This window comes from Penaeus vannamei, chromosome 36 (assembly GCF_042767895.1).
Source record: "Penaeus vannamei isolate JL-2024 chromosome 36, ASM4276789v1, whole genome shotgun sequence".
NCBI lineage: Eukaryota > Metazoa > Arthropoda > Malacostraca > Decapoda > Penaeidae > Penaeus > Penaeus vannamei.
The window spans coordinates 9,092,260-9,112,259 of NC_091584.1; positions in this window are offsets into that span (position 1 = coordinate 9,092,260).

Sequence of the window (20,000 nt, forward strand, 5' to 3'; positions counted from 1 at the left end):
AAATACTCCTTCGCGAATCTGGCCTCGAACAGGGAAATCTAAATGATAACAAGAATAATGATAATGAGGATAACAATAATAATATCAGCAACAGATGAGTGAAAAGAAGAATCCTCGGCCGCTTAGAGCTTAGTCTTTACCATTTCCCTTCGTGGCGACAATTTGCAGAGTGTGCTGTTGCAACATCTACATGATTTGTCTTTTTAGTTTGCATTTTCTCGTTATTTCCCCCTTTTGAATTGAATTGTCATCTGAAATTAGATTTCCACATTCCTGGACCAAAAAGTCAGGAATCCTCATGGAAATCCTCAGCAGTGCCAGGAATCAGGATTCGGCGTCGACGGCGATGCGGCAGGATTGGCCAGTCAGTCAGGACGCGGTCGTTCGGTCGGTGAGAATGTCGACATTTCTTGCAGTGAAAATCATTCGGAATTCCTTTCTTTGTCGCATTTTGTTTTCGTCTAAAATTTAAGTCATATTTTGCTTTTCGTCAAGACATCTGTTTCTTCGCAGGGCGTCGAGAACAAGAACACGAGAGCAATTCTTCCATCATCTGTGCACTCACTCTCACAGCAGCAGCTTCTTTGCATGACGGGAATCGAGCTATAAATCAGCGTTACACACAACTCTACACATTAGACTCCACTTTGCCACCGAGAAGAAAATCTTTCCTTCCACACGAGCTCCCCTTCCTCCCCCGCTTGTCCCTGGCTGATCAGAAACTGGGAAACGCTTTCTCGGTCAACTGGCCATTAGTCCTAAGTATACAGTACAATCGCCAAAGGTGGCATCCTCCTTATGTGGTGCGAAGTGCTCATTATAAACCAATAGCATAATGATTAATCAAATGATGAAATAATAGGTATCAGAAATAATCGTCTGAAAAAGGCAGCAGCATCTTTCACCTGTGCCTGAAACCAAACACCAAAATAACGTGGACAGAATAACATTGCCACCGCAGAGAAATCAAAGCAAATCATTAGCGACGATGTTCAGTACTGTTTTTCCACGCTCGTTATAGCAGTTTTAATACTTGTTTTTCTACGTCGCCACAAGGGCTGGAAGGATATAGTCAGGATTATAAGAGAGAGTTCTGTACACATAAGGTAAGGGTCTGGTATTGCTTGCTCTTGGCTCTCTCTCTCTCTCTACTCCCCCTGTCTCTCTTCATATCTTCGTCTCTCTCTATCTCTTCTTCATCTCTCTCTCTCTCTCTCTATCCCTTCTTCATCTCTCTCTCTCTCTCTCTCTCTATCTCTCTCTATCCCTTCTTCATCTCTCTCTCTATCTATCTATCTTTCTATCTATCTATCTCCATCTCATAGCCTTAGATTTTTTTTATTTGAATATTAATTTCATTTTCTGTAGTTTCTTCCAGTGTGAAATGTCACTGAGAAACAAAGCAAACATTTTAACATAAATACTGAAATTAGCAAGATACTGACACGAGGGGAAAGGTCAAAGTGCGGGTCAGGTGTCAAAGCCGGGTCACAGGCTGGTGTCCCTTTATTCTTGAAGCGAGGTCATGACGAGAGAGAGAGAGAGAGAGAGAGAGAGAGAGAGAGAGAGAGAGAGAGAGAGAGAGAGAGAGAGAGAGAGAGAGAGAGAGAGAGAGAGAGAGAGGAAAAGAGAAAATGAGTATGAGAGAAAGGGAGAGGGAAAGAAATTCTACAAATGGGCTTAGAATTCTCTACTGTAATGTGTGCTAAGGCAGGAATGCAATATATCTCACAGTTCCCTTGGTAATGATGATTTATGTAGATTTCGAGTCCGTTGCAATTATAAAAACAACAAGGACCTGATTAAGAGAGTTGCCTCAAGTCGTTAGGGGCAGTTAGTGAAGATTATTCGATTGTGCTGTTTCTCTCTTTCTGTCTATCTCTCTGCATATCTGTCAATCTATCTGCTAGTCTACCTCTCTTTACCTATCTGTTTATCTGTCTGTGTGTTTAATACGAGTTACAGATGAATCGAAACAAGAAAGAAGAAGAGGATAACATAAGAAAAGGAAACAGACAGAGAAAGTTTTTTCACGCAGTAAGGCAAGACTGACACGCATTCTCATCTAAGGCAGAGATCTATGTCAAATGATCCTGTTCTTTAAGCCAAAAATGTCTCTATAGTTACTACCAAATGTTTCAACTGCGAGCGGTTTGGAATACGTAATCTCTCGCCCCGCGCAGCGCTCTAATTACAGTGAAATATAACCCATTGAAAGAAGAAAAATCATAAAGCCACCCGGTGATTTCGTCAGTGACGGAAAATAATTTCTTAATGCGGTGTTTGGCTTATGTTGCAACAACAAAGGATGACTAATTTTGCTCCGGTCACAGAGTAGCGGCATGCAGTTCTGAGTGTGAAGTCACTAACTGAAGTCTATCAACATAAGCTTATTGAAATGAATAAATATTGCTGCCCATGAACAAAAGTGCAAGCAAGGTGTCGCTTCAGCTTCAACTTCTTAACTTCCTCACTCAAACTTTCCCTTCCTCATGTCTATTGCTTAATTGTAGGGCAATTTATTGATATTAGTGGTTGCTATAGTAGGAGGAGGAGCTAACAGGAGCAGTGGCAGAAGTACCAGCGGTAGTGATAGTAGTAGTAGAAGTCGTAGTAGTATTGTTAGTATTACATTAAAGTGCTCCTGCATTTAAATCAATCCCGTTGTCACTCTGATATATTTTAAATTATTCTAACATAATGATTTGCATATACAGATAGATATAGAGAGAAAGGTTGGATAGATAGTTTATATGAGAGATAGAGAGAGCTTATGTTAGCCTCATCCTAGACGAAAGAATATATTATCCCAATAAACAATATTTTCGGCCATGAAAAGTACATACGGGTCTTTGTCATAGAAGTTAATCACTTACCAATGTGTTACAAAGGCCGTTGCGGACGCCAGCACACCGCGGGTGCCAGCGAGAGCAACATCAAAACAGCGCAACAAAGGCATTCTGCACATAGCAGCATGTCCATGTCACAGCGCTCTAGCTGAATGACTGCCAACCACTTCACGATTGTTTCAAAACGTCTGTAATATAAACGATTGTTAACTTGATGAGTATTTGACTCATCAACACATTTCGTACTGCATATGACTGCACTCACTTCCTAAGTCGTCTTTTGTTGATATCCTTCACACTGGAATGTCAAATGGAATCCTCAAAACATATTTCGAAAGGAATGAAGTCTCTCCCACACGCTGTTATTTATTCATCGCTAAGCATAGACAACTGAGATGCAGAATGCAGCACACATTTCCCATTCACTGTTGCACATCCACCGCATTTTCCATTCAATATTCTGACTTTAGTATAAGACGAAAAGGAAAAAAACGAATGGAACAATTTTTTTTCTTTCTTTTTTACCTGTTGGTTTAAATGGATGAATTTGTTGAAAACTGTGTCACTAACACGTACATATATATATATATATATATATATATATATATATATATATATATATATATATATATATATATATATATATATGTGTGTGTGTGTGTGTGTGTGTGTGTGTGTGTGTGTGTGTGTGTGTGTGTGTGTGTGTGTGTGTGTCTGTATGTGTGTGTATGTGTGCGTGGTGTGTGTGTGTGTGTGTGCACACACACATTTATATGAATCTATGTAAACATATATACGGATATATATAGATATAGATATAAATGTAAATATGTATGTATGTATATGTATATATGTGTATATATATATATATATATATATATATATATATATATATATATATATATATATATATATATATGTATGTATGTATGTATGTATGTATGTATGTATATATGTATATATATATATATATATATATATATATATATATATATATATATATATATATATATATATATATATAATTTTCTCCTCTTCATTATAAAATGCTCTGTGTTTTTTTTACATATATACATGTATACGTATACACATTTATATCAAGACCTAAACACATATATTCGCGTATATTTATATATATATATATATATATATATATATATATATATATATATATATATATATATATATATATATATATATATATATATATATATATATATATATATATATATATATATATATATGTACGCGTATATATGTGTATAGGTCTTGATATAAATGTGTATTCGTATACATGTATATATGTAAAAAAAAAACACATAGCATTTCATAATGAAAAGGAGAAAATAACAAAAGCAAAGAGTGGAAAACAAAAACAAAACGCAAAAACATGAAGTGAAAGGCCAGGCTTTGCGTGGAAAAATCTGAGCTGTTTTCCTCCCTTCCTGAAGCGACGTCTGTGACAGGGAGAGACAGATAATGAAAATGAAATGAATTAAGAGCTCAACGTATTGTTTAAAGATAAAAGATAGAAAAAAAGGGAAAGAAAAGGGAAAAAAGGAAAGGAAAAGGAAAAATGCGAGTAAAAGAAGAGGTGTAAAGAGTGAGGAAACAGGAAGGACAACTGAAATAAATAAAAAGCTCAATATATTGTTTAAAAAAATAATAAAAACCGGAAAGCAAAACGAAAAAGGAGAGGAGAATAAAAGTTTAAAGATAAAATCGGGAAAGAAAAGGAAAAAGGAAAGGAAACAGGAATAAAAACAAGTAAAAGAAGAGGTGTAAAGAGTGAGGAAGAAGGAAGGACAACGGATACCAAGAGCCTTTGATCCTTTTTCCTCCTCCTACCTGATCCTCGTGCCATTTCGGCGCCCACGACCACTGCTCGGAGGGACGCCCACCGCTTGAGTGGTCCTTGAGGGCTGACGAGTCCTTGCGAGTGTGCGGGGAGACTCACGAGGTGCTTGCCTGCCTGTGGGCGTGGGGAGCTGACCTGGTGCCGAGTGACTGAGGAAAAGTGTGTGTGAATGTGTGTATATGATATATATGATATATATATATATATATATATATATATATATATATATATATATATGTATGTATGTATGTATGTATATATATACAAAGTATCATATATGTATATATATATATATATATATCTATATATATATATATATATGTATATATATATATATATATATATATATATATATATATATATATATATATATATATATATATATATATATATTTAACATGTCTGTGTGTGTATACATATATACATACATATATATATATATATATATATATATATATATATATATATATATATATATATATATATATATATATACATATATATACATATATATATATTTATTTATATATATATATATATATATATATATATATATATATATATATATATATATATTGCATAGTTCAAGGAACTATGCAATGTGGCTTTAGCGTTATCACACATGTGTTCATATACGAAAACATGCATGCATGAGTACAGACACGCACATGTCCACTATGTGAATAATAGAATTGACGTATCACAGCGTATAGGAGAGATTTTCTACGTATTGTCAACATTTTCACTTCAGATTACTCCTCTCCAGTGACTGTGCTCAACATAGTACCCTAGGTTTAAAACCGTCCACTATGTTGAAGGAGGAAAGAAGATTATTCGCTTTTTCCTTCATGACAATTCCCATTTATTTCCCCTTTCTCCTCCCGCTCCTCTATTCCTATCATATTTCCGATTTTCTCGGAATTGATCAAAGGATTGTGCAATGCAATAACTCCCACTTTGCATGGAAAATCAAACAGCAATAAAATAGATCTTTTAAAGAATGTTTTGGCAGGAAACATAGTACATACACAGCTTTTGCAACAATGCCGAGTAGTTGCCTTTGCACAGTGTTGCATCTCTTTAATGTTTTTCTACAGGGTCGCCGCAAAAGAACAGGCACAATTCTTTTTATAGTTTACAGTTCTGTTATTTTTTTCTTTCTCTCTTATAAGTATTATACAAAAAAAGGTGGGAAGTAATTGTCTTTGTAATTTGAGCGTAAAAGGAAACCAACAAACACAAACACAGGTAGAAGCTCGGTGTGAAAGGTCAAATTGCGGGTCGGGTGTCAAGGCTGGGCTTCTCATTGGCTCACATTCCTGAAGGGACGAGGTGGCGAGAGAGAGAGAGAGAGAGAGATAGGGAGAGAGAAAGAGAGAGAAAGAGAGAGAGGGAGGGAGAGAGGGATGGAGGGAGGGATGGAGGGAGGGAGGGAGGGAGGGAGAGAGAGAGAGAGAGGAGGGACAGAGAGGGACGGAGATGGTAGTGTGTGTGAATGAGTGAGACAGAGAAAGAGAGAGAGAGAGAAAGTGAGAGACAGAGAGAGTTAGAGACAAAAAAAAGAGAAAGACAGAATGAGACAGAGAAAGGTAGAACCAGAAGGGAGAATGAGTATGAGAGAAAGGAAAAAGCAAAGCAAAAAAAAAAAAAAAAAAAAGAGCGAGAGAAAAAGTTTAAAACATACTGCGAATTTCCCCCCCAGCGATTCACAACATTTCCTTTATTATCAGTTATTCTTTCGGACACTCAGATACCAGCAGCTGATGGGTCAAAGATTCAATCGCTCGGTTGGTGGAAATAGCAACTTATAAAATTTCACGTTTCGTACGGTGAGAAAAATATAATCTATTGCCTTAATGTTAATGTGACGTTTCTGTTTCTTTCATGTATCAAAATGTCTGCACACTAGTTACACCGGTGGAACCCTCTCTCTATCATGGGACGATGTGTGATATCAGATACTAAATAACAAGGACATCGTTAATATGTTCGCCTCTTGACAGAAAGCAAGTCATTTCTAATAGTTGATCTAAGTTGTTTGTGAATGTGTTTAATTTTTTGTTACACTTCTAAATGCCTTGCCTTCTGCGATATCATTTTCCATGGAGTATTAAGAAACAATCATTTCACGAGATAATATGAATAAGTTATTTCGGTTTTCATTTTCGTTTCATTTTCTTTTGGGCTTCGCTGAAGAGGTGATGGCTAGGGCTTTGTGATCCGGGCGTTTCCTGGCTACGAAGGGTGTGATGCCGCCTAATGAAATATGGCAACTGATGACCGTAGAGTTTTGTCGCATATCAGGTTAAGAGGAAAAAGCATCTAAGGCGCTTAGCATGTTTTCCGTCCTGCTGACTTTCTTTTTATACGATTTCTTTTATTCAGTGTTTTTTCTTTTCCATTTTCCTCTGTCTTTTTCCGTGTTCCTTCTTTTGTTAATATCATATTGAGCTCTTCATATATTTCATCTTTATTATCTGCCTCTTCCTGTCAGTCTATAAATCTTTCATAGACGTCATATATATATATATATATATATATATATATATATATATATATATATATATATATATATATATATATATATACTTTGCATCAAAAATCAAACAGCAATAAAATAGAACTTTTAAAGAATGTTTCAGCAGGAAGCATAGTACATACACAGCTTTTGCAACAATGCCGAGTAGTTGCCTTTGCACAGTGTTGCATCTCTTTAATGTTTTTCTACAGGGTCGCCGCAAAAGAACACGTACGATTCTTTTTATAGTTTACAGTTCTGTTATTTTTTTCTTTCTCTCTTATAAGTATTATACAAAAAAGGTGGGAAGTAATTGTCTTTGTAATTTGAGCGTAAAAGGAAACCAACAAACACAAACACAGGTAGAAGCTCGGTGTGAAAGGTCAAAGTGCGGGTCGGGTGTCAAGGCTGGGCTTCTCATTGGGTCACATTCCTGAAGGGACGAGGTGGCAAGAGAGAGAGATAGAGAGAGAGAGAGGGGGGGGGGGGAGAGAGAGAGGGAGAGAGAGAGAGAAGGCGGGAGGTAGGGAGGGAGGGAGGGAGAGAGAAAGAAAGAGAGAGAGAGAGAGGGGTGGGAGAGAGGGACAGAGAGGGAGGGAGATGGAGAGAGGTGGTGTGTGTGAATGAGTGAGTCAGAGAAAGAGAGAAAAAAGAGAGAACAAGAGCGAGAGAGAGAAAGAGAAAGAAAGAAAGAAAAAGAGAGAGAGAAAGCGAAAGACAGAGAGGGATAAAAAGAGAGAAAGACAGAATGAGAAAGAAAAAGGTAGAACCAAAAGGGAGAATGAGTATGAGAGAAAGGAAAAAGCAAAGCAAAAAAAAAAAAAAAAAAAAAATTCCCCCCAGCGATTCACAACATTTCCTTTATTATCAGTTATTCTTTCGGACACTCAGATACCAGCAGCTGATGGGTCAAAGATTCAATCGTTCGGTAAGTGGAAATAGCAACTTATAAAATTTCGCGTTTCATACGATGAGAAAAATATAATCTATTGCCTCAAAGTTCCCTTGGTAATGTGACGTTTCTGTTTCGTTCATGTATCAAAATGTCTGCACACTAGTTACAACGGTAACGATGCGTGATATCAGATACTAAATAATAAGGACATCGTTAATATGCTCGCCTCTTGACAGAAAGCAAGTCATTTCTAATCGTAGATCTAAGTTGTTTGTGAATGTGTTTAATTTTTTTTTACACTTCTAAATGCTTTGCCTTCTGCGATATCATTTTCCATGGAGTATTAAGAAACAATCATTTCACGAGATAATATCAATAAGGTTTTTTCGGTTTTCATTTTCGTTTAATGTTCTTTTGGGCTTCGCTGAAGAGGTGATGGCTAGGGCTTCGTGATCCGGGCGGTTCCTGGCTACGAAGGGTGTGATGCCGCCTAATGAAATATGGCAACTGATGACCGTAGAGTTTTGTCGCATATCAGGTTAAGAGGAAAAAGCATCTAAGGCGCTTAGCATGTTTTCCGTCCTGCTGACTTTCTTTTTATACGATTTCTTTTATTCAGTGTTTTTTCTTTTCCATTTTCCTCTGTCTTTTTCCGTGTTCCTTCTTTTGTTAATATCATATTGAGCTCTTCATATATTTCATCTTTATTATCTGCCTCTTCCTGTCAGTCTATAAATCTTTCATAGACGTCATATATATATATATATATATATATATATATATATATATATATATATATATATATATATATATATATATATATATATATATATATATATATATATATATATACTTTGCATCAAAAATCAAACAGCAATAAAATAGAACTTTTAAAGAATGTTTCAGCAGGAAGCATAGTACATACACAGCTTTTGCAACAATGCCGAGTAGTTGCCTTTGCACAGTGTTGCATCTCTTTAATGTTTTTCTACAGGGTCGCCGCAAAAGAACACGTACGATTCTTTTTATAGTTTACAGTTCTGTTATTTTTTTCTTTCTCTCTTATAAGTATTATACAAAAAAGGTGGGAAGTAATTGTCTTTGTAATTTGAGCGTAAAAGGAAACCAACAAACACAAACACAGGTAGAAGCTCGGTGTGAAAGGTCAAAGTGCGGGTCGGGTGTCAAGGCTGGGCTTCTCATTGGGTCACATTCCTGAAGGGACGAGGTGGCAAGAGAGAGAGATAGAGAGAGAGGGGGGGGGAGAGAGAAAGAGAGAGAGAGAGGGAGAGAGGGAGAGAAGGCGGGAGGTAGGGAGGGAGGGAGGGAGAGAGAAAGAAAGAGAGAGAGGGAGAGGGGTGGGAGAGAGGGACAGAGAGGGAGGGAGATGGAGAGAGGTGGTGTGTGTGAATGAGTGAGTCAGAGAAAGAGAGAAAAAAGAGAGAACGAGAGCGAGAGAGAGAAAGAGAAAGAAAGAAAGAAAAAGAGAGAGAGAAAGTGAAAAACAGAGAGGGATAAAAAGAGAGAAAGACAGAATGAGAAAGAAAAAGGTAGAACCAAAAGGGAGAATGAGTATGAGAGAAAGGAAAAAGCAAAGCAAAGCAAAAAAAAAAAAAAAAAATTCCCCCCAGCGATTCACAATATTTCCTTTATTATCAGTTATTCTTTCGGACACTCAGATACCAGCAGCTGATGGGTCAAAGATTCAATCGTTCGGTAAGTGGAAATAGCAACTTATAAAATTTCGCGTTTCATACGATGAGAAAAATATAATCTATTGCCTCAAAGTTCCCTTGGTAATGTGACGTTTCTGTTTCGTTCATGTATCAAAATGTCTGCACACTAGTTACAACGGTAACGATGTGTCATATCAGATACTAAATAACAAGGACATCGTTAATATGTTCGCCTCTTGACAGAAAGCAAGTCATTTCTAATCGTAGATCTAGGTTGTTTGTGAATGTGTTTAAATGTTTTACACTTCTAAATGCCTTGCCTTCTGCGATATCATTTTCCTTGGAGTATTAAGAAACAATCATTTCACGAGATAATATCAATAAGGTTTTTTCGGTTTTCATTTTCGTTTAATGTTCTTTTGGGCTTCGCTGAAGAGGTGATGGCTAGGGCTTCGTGATCCGGGCGGTTCCTGGCTACGAAGGGTGTGATGCCGCCTAATGAAATATGGCAACTGATGACCGTAGAGTTTTGTCGCATATCAGGTTAAGAGGAAAAAGCATCTAAGGCGCTTAGCATGTTTTCCGTCCTGCTGACTTTCTTTTTATACGATTTCTTTTATTCAGTGTTTTTTCTTTTCCATTTTCCTCTGTCTTTTTCCGTGTTCCTTCTTTTGTTAATATCATATTGAGCTCTTCATATATTTCATCTTTATTATCTGCCTCTTCCTGTCAGTCTATAAATCTTTCATAGACGTCATATATATATATATATATATATATATATATATATATATATATATATATATATATATATATATATATATATATATATATATATATATATATATATACTTTGCATCAAAAATCAAACAGCAATAAAATAGAACTTTTAAAGAATGTTTCAGCAGGAAGCATAGTACATACACAGCTTTTGCAACAATGCCGAGTAGTTGCCTTTGCACAGTGTTGCATCTCTTTAATGTTTTTCTACAGGGTCGCCGCAAAAGAACACGTACGATTCTTTTTATAGTTTACAGTTCTGTTATTTTTTTCTTTCTCTCTTATAAGTATTATACAAAAAAGGTGGGAAGTAATTGTCTTTGTAATTTGAGCGTAAAAGGAAACCAACAAACACAAACACAGGTAGAAGCTCGGTGTGAAAGGTCAAAGTGCGGGTCGGGTGTCAAGGCTGGGCTTCTCATTGGGTCACATTCCTGAAGGGACGAGGTGGCAAGAGAGAGAGAGAGAGAGAGAGAGAGAGAAAGAGAGAGAGAGAGAGAGAGAGAGAGAGAAGGAGGGAGATAGGGAGGGAGAGAGAGAGAGAGAAAGAAAGAGAGAGAGAGAGAGGGGAGGGAGAGAGGGACAGAGAGGGAGGGAGATGGAGAGAGGTGGTGTGTGTGAATGAGTGAGTCAGAGAAAGAGAGAAAAAAGAGAGAACGAGAGCGAGAGAGAGAAAGAGAAAGAAAGAAAGAAAAAGAGAGGGAGAAAGTGAAAGACAGAGAGGGATAAAAAGAGAGAAAGACAGAATGAGAAAGAAAAAGGTAGAACCAAAAGGGAGAATGAGTATGAGAGAAAGGACAAAGCAAAGCAAAAAAAAAAAACAAAAAAAATTCCCCCCAGCGATTCACAATATTTCCTTTATTATCAGTTATTCTTTCGGACACTCAGATACCAGCAGCTGATGGGTCAAAGATTCAATCGTTCGGTAAGTGGAAATAGCAACTTATAAAATTTCGCGTTTCATACGATGAGAAAAATATAATCTATTGGCTCAAAGTTCCCTTGTTAATGTGACGTTTCTGTTTCGTTCATGTATCAAAATGTCTGCACACTAGTTACAACGGTAACGATGCGTGATATCAGATACTAAATAATAAGGACATCGTTAATATGCTCGCCTCTTGACAGAAAGCAAGTCATTTCTAATCGTAGATCTAAGTTGTTTGTGAATGTGTTTAATTATTTTTTACACTTCTAAATGCTTTGCCTTCTGCGATATCATTTTCCATGGAGTATTAAGAAACAATCATTTCACGAGATAATATCAATAAGGTTTTTTCGGTTTTCATTTTCGTTTAATGTTCTTTTGGGCTTCGCTGAAGAGGTGATGGCTAGGGCTTCGTGATCCGGGCGGTTCCTGGCTACGAAGGGTGTGATGCCGCCTAATGAAATATGGCAACTGATGACCGTAGAGTTTTGTCGCATATCAGGTTAAGAGGAAAAAGCATCTAAGGCGCTTAGCATGTTTTCCGTCCTGCTGACTTTCTTTTTATACGATTTCTTTTATTCAGTGTTTTTTCTTTTCCATTTTCCTCTGTCTTTTTCCGTGTTCCTTCTTTTGTTAATATCATATTGAGCTCTTCATATATTTCATCTTTATTATCTGCCTCTTCCTGTCAGTCTATAAATCTTTCATAGACGTCATATATATATATATATATATATATATATATATATATATATATATATATATATATATATATATATATATATATATATATATATACTTTGCATCAAAAATCAAACAGCAATAAAATAGAACTTTTAAAGAATGTTTCAGCAGGAAGCATAGTACATACACAGCTTTTGCAACAATGCCGAGTAGTTGCCTTTGCACAGTGTTGCATCTCTTTAATGTTTTTCTACAGGGTCGCCGCAAAAGAACACGTACGATTCTTTTTATAGTTTACAGTTCTGTTATTTTTTTCTTTCTCTCTTATAAGTATTATACAAAAAAGGTGGGAAGTAATTGTCTTTGTAATTTGAGCGTAAAAGGAAACCAACAAACACAAACACAGGTAGAAGCTCGGTGTGAAAGGTCAAAGTGCGGGTCGGGTGTCAAGGCTGGGCTTCTCATTGGGTCACATTCCTGAAGGGACGAGGTGGCGAGAGAGAGAGAGAGAGAGATAGGGAGAGAGAAAGAGAGGGAGGGAGGGAGGAAGGGATGGAGGAAGGAAGGGAGGAAGGGATGGAGGGAGGAAGGGATGGAGGGAGGAAGAGAGGGAGGGAGGGAGGGAGAGAGAGAGAGGTGGGGGGGAGGGAGAGAGAAAGAGAGAGAGAGAGAGAGAGAAAGAGAGAGAGGGAGGGAGAGATAGAAGGAGAGAGGGATGGAGGGAGGAAGGGAGGAAGGGAGGAAGGGGGGAAGGGAGGGAGAGAGAGAGAGAGGAGGGACAGAGAGGGACGGAGATGGTAGTGTGTGTGGATGAGTGAGACAGAGAAAGAGAGAGAGAGAGAGAGAGATAAAGTGAAAGACAGAGAGTGAGAGAGACAAAAAAAAGAGAAAGAGAAAGACAGAGAGGGATAAAAAAGAGAAAGAGAAAGGTAGAACCAGAAGGGAGAATCAGTATGAGAGAAAGGAAAAAGCAAAGCAAAAAAAAAAAAAAAAAAAAAAAGAGCGAGAGAAAAAGTTTAGAAACATACTGCGAATTTCCCCCCCAGCGATTCACATTTCCTTTATTATCAGTTATTCTTTCGGACACTCAGATACCAGCAGCTGATGGGTCAAAGATTCAATCGTTCGGTTGGTGGAAATGGCAACTTATAAAATTTCGCGTTTCATACGGTGAGAAAAATATAATCTATTGCCTCAAAGTTCCCTTGTTAATGTGACGTTTCTGTTTCTTTCATGTATCAAAATGTCTGCTCACTTGTTACAACGGTGGTAGCCTCCCTCTATCATGGGACGATGTGTGATATCAGATACTAAATAACAAGGACATCGTTAATATGTTCGCCTCTTGACAGAAAGCAAGTCATTTCTAATAGTTGATCTAAGTTGTTTGTGAATGTGTTTTTTTTTTTTTTTTTTTTTACACTTTTAAATGCCTTGCCTTCTGCGATATCGTTTTCCATGGAGTATTAAGAAACAATCATTTCACGAGATAATATGAATAAGTTATTTCGGTTTTCATGCGTGATGCCGCTAATGAAATATGGCGACTGGTGACCGTAGAGTTTTGTCACAAATCAGGTTAGAGGAAAAAGCATCTAAGGCGCTTAGCATGTTTTCCTTCCTGCTTTATACGTTTTCTTTTATTCAGTCTTTCTTTTCTTTTCCTTTTTCCTCTCTCTTTGTCCTTGTTCCTTCTTTTGTTAATATCATATTGAGCTCTTCATATATTTCATCTTTATTATCTGCCTCATCCTGTCAGTCTATATATCTTTCATAGACGTCATTTCAGTAAAGTGTAACACAGGGACGAGAACCGCTCAGGGGTTTTCATGCAAAGCCCTGAGCTTTCATTTTATGTTTTTGCATATTTGTTTTTCTCTCTTTCCTTTTGTTATTTTCTTCTCTCGATTATGAAATGCCATATGATTTTATTTTCTCACTTAAACTATCTTTCTAAAGCCACAATATTTTCAAGTCAAGAATAAAACTTCAACAAAAAAGGAAATCATTTAACTGCGTTGATAATAATATCAGGTACAAAAGGGTAAAAACAAGAAGAGTAAATTTAGTTTACGTTAAGTGTTTCTTCCTGTTTTACAATAAAGAAAATGTTAATGACGGAATTTTCGAACGTACAGAAAGAAGCAATGATTCTCTCCTTCCCAGTGTTTATTTGTGTTTTCGTGGTTTTACATAATGGGCAACTTACACGAGAAGGGAAGGAAGTCAGGCGGGTTTCAGTGAAAAGATTTTGAAATCACTCAAATATTATCGGAATTCTTCAGGTTATGCTTCTCGAAGTAAGATTTCGTCAGTGACGGAAAATAATTTCTTAATGCGGTGTTTGGCTTATGTTGCAACAACACAGGATGACTAACCTTGCTCCGGTCACAGAGTAGCGACATGCAGTTCTGAGTGTGAAGTCACTAACTGAAGTCTATCAACATAAGCTTATTGAAATGAATAAATATTGCTGCCCATGAATAAAAGTGCAAGCAAGGTGTCGCTTCAGCTTCAACTTCTTAACTTCCTCACTCAAACTTTCCCTTCCTCATGTCTATTTCTTAATTGTAGGGCAATTTATTGATATAAGTGGTTGTTATAGTAGGAGGAGGAGGTAACAGGAGCAGTGGCAGAAGTACCAGCGGTAGCGGTAGTAGTAGTAGAAATCGTAGTAGTATTGTTAGTATTACATTAAAGTGCTCCTGCATTTAAATCAATCCCGTTGTCACTCTGATATGTTTTAAATTATTCTGACATAATGATTTGCATATATAGATAGATATAGAGAGAAAGGTTTGATAGATAGTTTATATGAAAGACAGAGAGAGCTTATGTTAGCCTCATCCTAGACGAAAGAATATATTATCCCAATAAACAATATTTTCGGCCATGAAAAGTACATACGAGTCTTTGTCATAGAAGTTAATCACTTACCAATGTGTTACAAAGGCCGTTGCGGACGCCAGCACACCACGGGAGCCAGCGAGAGCAACATCAAAACAGCGCAACAAAGGCATTCTGCACATGGCAGCATGTCCATATCACAGAGTTATCGCTGAATGACTGCTAACCACTTCAGGATTGTTTCAAAACGTCTGTAATATAAGCGATTGTTAACTTGATGAATCTTTGACTCATCAACACATTTTGTACTGCATATGACTGCACTCACTTCCTAAGTCGTCTTTTGTTGATATCCTTCACACTGGAATGTCAAATGGAATCCTCAAAACATATTTCGAAAGGAATGAAGTCTCTCCCACACGCTGTTATTTATTCATCGCTAAGCATAGACAACTGAGATGCAGAATGCAGCACACATTTCCCATTCACTGTTGCACATCCACCGCATTTTCCATTCAATACAATACAATTCTGACTTTAGTATAAGACGAAAAGGAAAAAAATGAATGGAACATTTTTTTTTTTTTCTTCTTCCTTTTTTACCTGTTGGTTTAAATGGATGAATTTGTTGAAAACTGTGTCACTAACACGTATATATATATATATATATATATATATATATATATATATATATATATATATATATATATATATATATATATATGTGTGTGTGTGTGTGTGTGTGTGTGTGTGTGTGTGTGTGTGTGTGTGTGTGTGTGTGTGTGTGTGTGTGTGTCTGTATGTGTGTGTATGTGTGCGTGGTGTGTGTGTGTGTGTGTGTGCACACACATTTATATGAATCTATGTAAACATATATACGGATATATATAGATATAGATATAAATGTAAATATGTATGTATGTATATGTATATATGTGTATGTATATATATATATATATATATATATATATATATATATATATATATATATATATATATATATATATATATATATATATATATATATATATATATATATATATATATATATATATATATATATATATATATATATATATATATATATGTATGTATGTATGTATGTATGTATGTATATATGTATATATATATATATATATATATATATATATATATATATATATATATATATATATATATATATATATATATAATTTTCTCCTCTTCATTATAAAATGCTATGTGTTTTTTTTACATATATACATGTATACGTATGCACATTTATATCAAGACCTAAACACATATATACGCGTATATATATATATATATATATATATATATATATATATATATATATATATATATATATATATATATATATATATATGTGTGTGTGTGTGTGTGTGTGTGTGTGTGTGTGTGTGTGTACGCGTATATATGTGTATAGGTCTTGATATAAATGTGTATACGTATACATGTATATATGTAAAAAAAAACACACATAGCATTTCATAATGAAGAGGAGAAAATAACAAAAGCAAAGAGTGGAAAACAAAAACAAAACGCAAAAACATGAAGTGAAAGACCAGGCTTTGCATGGAAAAATCTGAGCTGTTTTCCTCCCTTCCTGAAGCGACGTCTGTGGCAGGGAGAGACAGATAATGAAAATGAAATAAATTAAGAGCTCAACGAATTGTTTAAAGATAAAAGATTAAAAAATAAATTAATAAAACGGGAAAGAAAAGGGAAAAAAGGAAAGGAAACAAGAAAAAAGCGAGTAAAAGAAGAGGTGTAAAGAGTGAGGAAGCAGGAAGGACTACTGAAATAAATAAAGAGCTCAATACATTGCTTAAAAATAAAAGATAAAAACGGGAAAGAAAAACGAAAAGGAGGGGGTGGGAAGTTTAAAGATAAAAGCGGGAAAGAAAAGGAAAAAGGAAAGGAAACAGGAAAAAAAAGTAAAGGAAGAGGTGTAAAGAGTGAGGAAGAAGGAAGGACAACGGATACCAAGAGCCTTTCATCCTTCTTCCTCCTCCAACCTGATCCTCGTGCCATTTCGGCGCCCACGACCACCGCTCGGAGGGACGCCCACCGCTTGAGTGGTCCTTGAGGGCTGACGAGTCCTTGCGAGTGTGCGGGGAGACTCACGAGGTGCTTGGCTGCCTGTGGGCGTGGGAGCGGACCTGGCGCCGAGTGACTGAGGAAAAGTGTATGTGAATGTGTGTATATGATATATATATATATATATATATATATATATATATATATATATATATATATATATATATATATATATATATATATAAACGTGTGTGTGTGTGTGTATACATATATACATACATACATATACATAAATATATATATATATATATATATATATATATATATATATAGATATAAAGATATATAAATATATATATATATATATATATATATATATATATATATATATATATATATATATATGTATATATTTTACATATATACATATATATATATATATGTATATATATATATATATATATATATATATATATATATTGCTTAGTTCAAGGAACTATGCAATGTAGCTTTAGCGTCATCACACATGTGTTCATATACGAAAACATGCATGCATGAGTACAGACACGCACATGTCCACTATGTGAATAATAGAATTGACGTATCACAGCGTATAGGAGAGATTTTCTACGTATTGTCAACATTTTCACTTCAGATTACTCCTCTCCAGTGACTGTGCTCAACATAGTACCCTAGGTTTAAAACCCTCCACTATGTTGAAGGAGGAAAGAAGATTATTCGCTTTTTCCTTCATGACAATTCCCATTTATTTCCCCTTTCTCCTCCCGCTCCTCTTCCTGTCATATTTCCGTTTTTCTTGGAATTGATCAAAGGATTGTGCAGTGCAATACCTCCCACTTTGCATCAAAAATCAAACAGCAATAAAATAGAACTTTTAAAGAATGTTTCAGCAGGAAGCATAGTACATACACAGCTTTTGCAACAATGCCGAGTAGTTGCCTTTGCACAGTGTTGCATCTCTTTAATGTTTTTCTACAGGGTCCCCGCAAAAGAACACGTACGATTCTTTTTATAGCTTACAGTTCTGTTATTTTTTTCTTTCTCTCTTATAAGTATTATACAAAAAAGGTGGGAAGTAATTGTCTTTGTAATTTGAGTGTAAAAGGAAACCAACAAACACAAACACAGGTAGAAGCTCGGTGTGAAAGGTCAAAGTGCGGGTCGGGTGTCAAGGCTGGGCTTCTCATTGGGTCACATTCCTGAAGGGACGAGGTGGCAAGAGAGAGAGAGAGAGAGGGGGGGGGTGTAGAAAGAGAGAAAGAGAGAGAGAGAGAGAGAGAGAGAGAGAAGGCGGGAGGTAGGGAGGGAGGGAGGGAGAGAGAAAGAAAGAGAGAGAGAGAGAGGGGTGGGAGAGAGGGACAGAGAGGGAGGGAGATGGAGAGAGGTGGTGTGTGTGAATGAGTGAGTCAGAGAAAGAGAGAAAAAAGAGAGAACGAGAGCGAGAGAGAGAAAGAGAAAGAAAGAAAGAAAAAGAGAGAGAGAAAGTGAAAGACAGAGAGGGATAAAAAGAGAGAAAGACAGAATGAGAAAGAAAAAGGTAGAACCAAAAGGGAGAATGAGTATGAGAGAAAGGAAAAAGCAAAGCAAAAAAAAAAAAAAAAAAAATTCCCCCCAGCGATTCACAATATTTCCTTTATTATCAGTTATTCTTTCGGACACTCAGATACCAGCAGCTGATGGGTCAAAGATTCAATCGTTCGGTTGGTGGAAATAGCAACTTATAAAATTTCGCGTCTCATACGGTGAGAAAAATATAATCTATTGCCTCAAAGTTCCCTTGTTAATGTGACGTTTCTGTTTCTTTCATGTATCAAAATGTCTGCTCACTTGTTACAACGGTAACGATGCGTGATATCAGATACTAAATAATAAGGACATCGTTAATATGCTCGCCTCTTGACAGAAAGCAAGTCATTTCTAATCGTAGATCTAGGTTGTTTGTGAATGTGTTTAAATGTTTTACACTTCTAAATGCCTTGCCTTCTGCGATATCATTTTCCATGGAGTATTAAGAAACAATCATTTCACGAGATAATATGAATAAGTTATTTCGGTTTTCATTTTCGTTTCATTTTCTTTTGGGCTTCGCTGAAGAGGTGATGGCTAGGGCTTTGTGATCCGGGCGTTTCCTGGCTACGAAGGGCGTGATGCCGCCTAATGAAATATGGCGACTGGTGACCGTAGAGTTTTTTCACAAATCAGGTTAGAGGAAAAAGCATCTAAGGCGCTTAGCATGTTTTCCTTCCTGCTTTATACGTTTTCTTTTATTCAGTCTTTCTTTTCTTTTCCTTTTTCCTCTCTCTTTGTCCTTGTTCCTTCTGTTGTTAATATCATATTGAGCTCTTCATATATTTCATCTTTATTGTCTGCCTCTTCCTGTCAGTCTATAAATCTTTCATAGACGTCATTTCAGTAAAGTGTAACACAGGGACGAGAACCGCTCAGAGGTTTTCATGCAAAGCCTGACCTTTCATTTTATGTTTTTGCATTTTTGTTTTCTCTCTTTCCTTTTGTTATTTTCTTCTCTCGATCATGAAATGCCATGTGATTTTATTTTCTCACTTAAACTATCTTTCTATATTTTCAAGTGAAGAATACAACTTCAACAAAAAAAAGGAAATCATTTAACTGCGTTGAGGATTATCCACTAGAAAGACAAATAATATCAGGTGCAAAAGGGTAAAACAAGAAGAGTAAATCTAGTTTACGTTTAGTGTTTCTTCCTGTTTTACAATAAAAAAAATGTTAATGACGGAATTTTCGAACGTACAGATAGAAGCAATAATTAATTAGCATTCTCTCCTTCCCAATGTTTGTTTGTGTTTTTTTGGTTTTACATAATGGGCAATTCACATGAGAAGGTGAGGGAGTCGGGCGGGTCTCAGTGAAAAGATTTTGAAATCA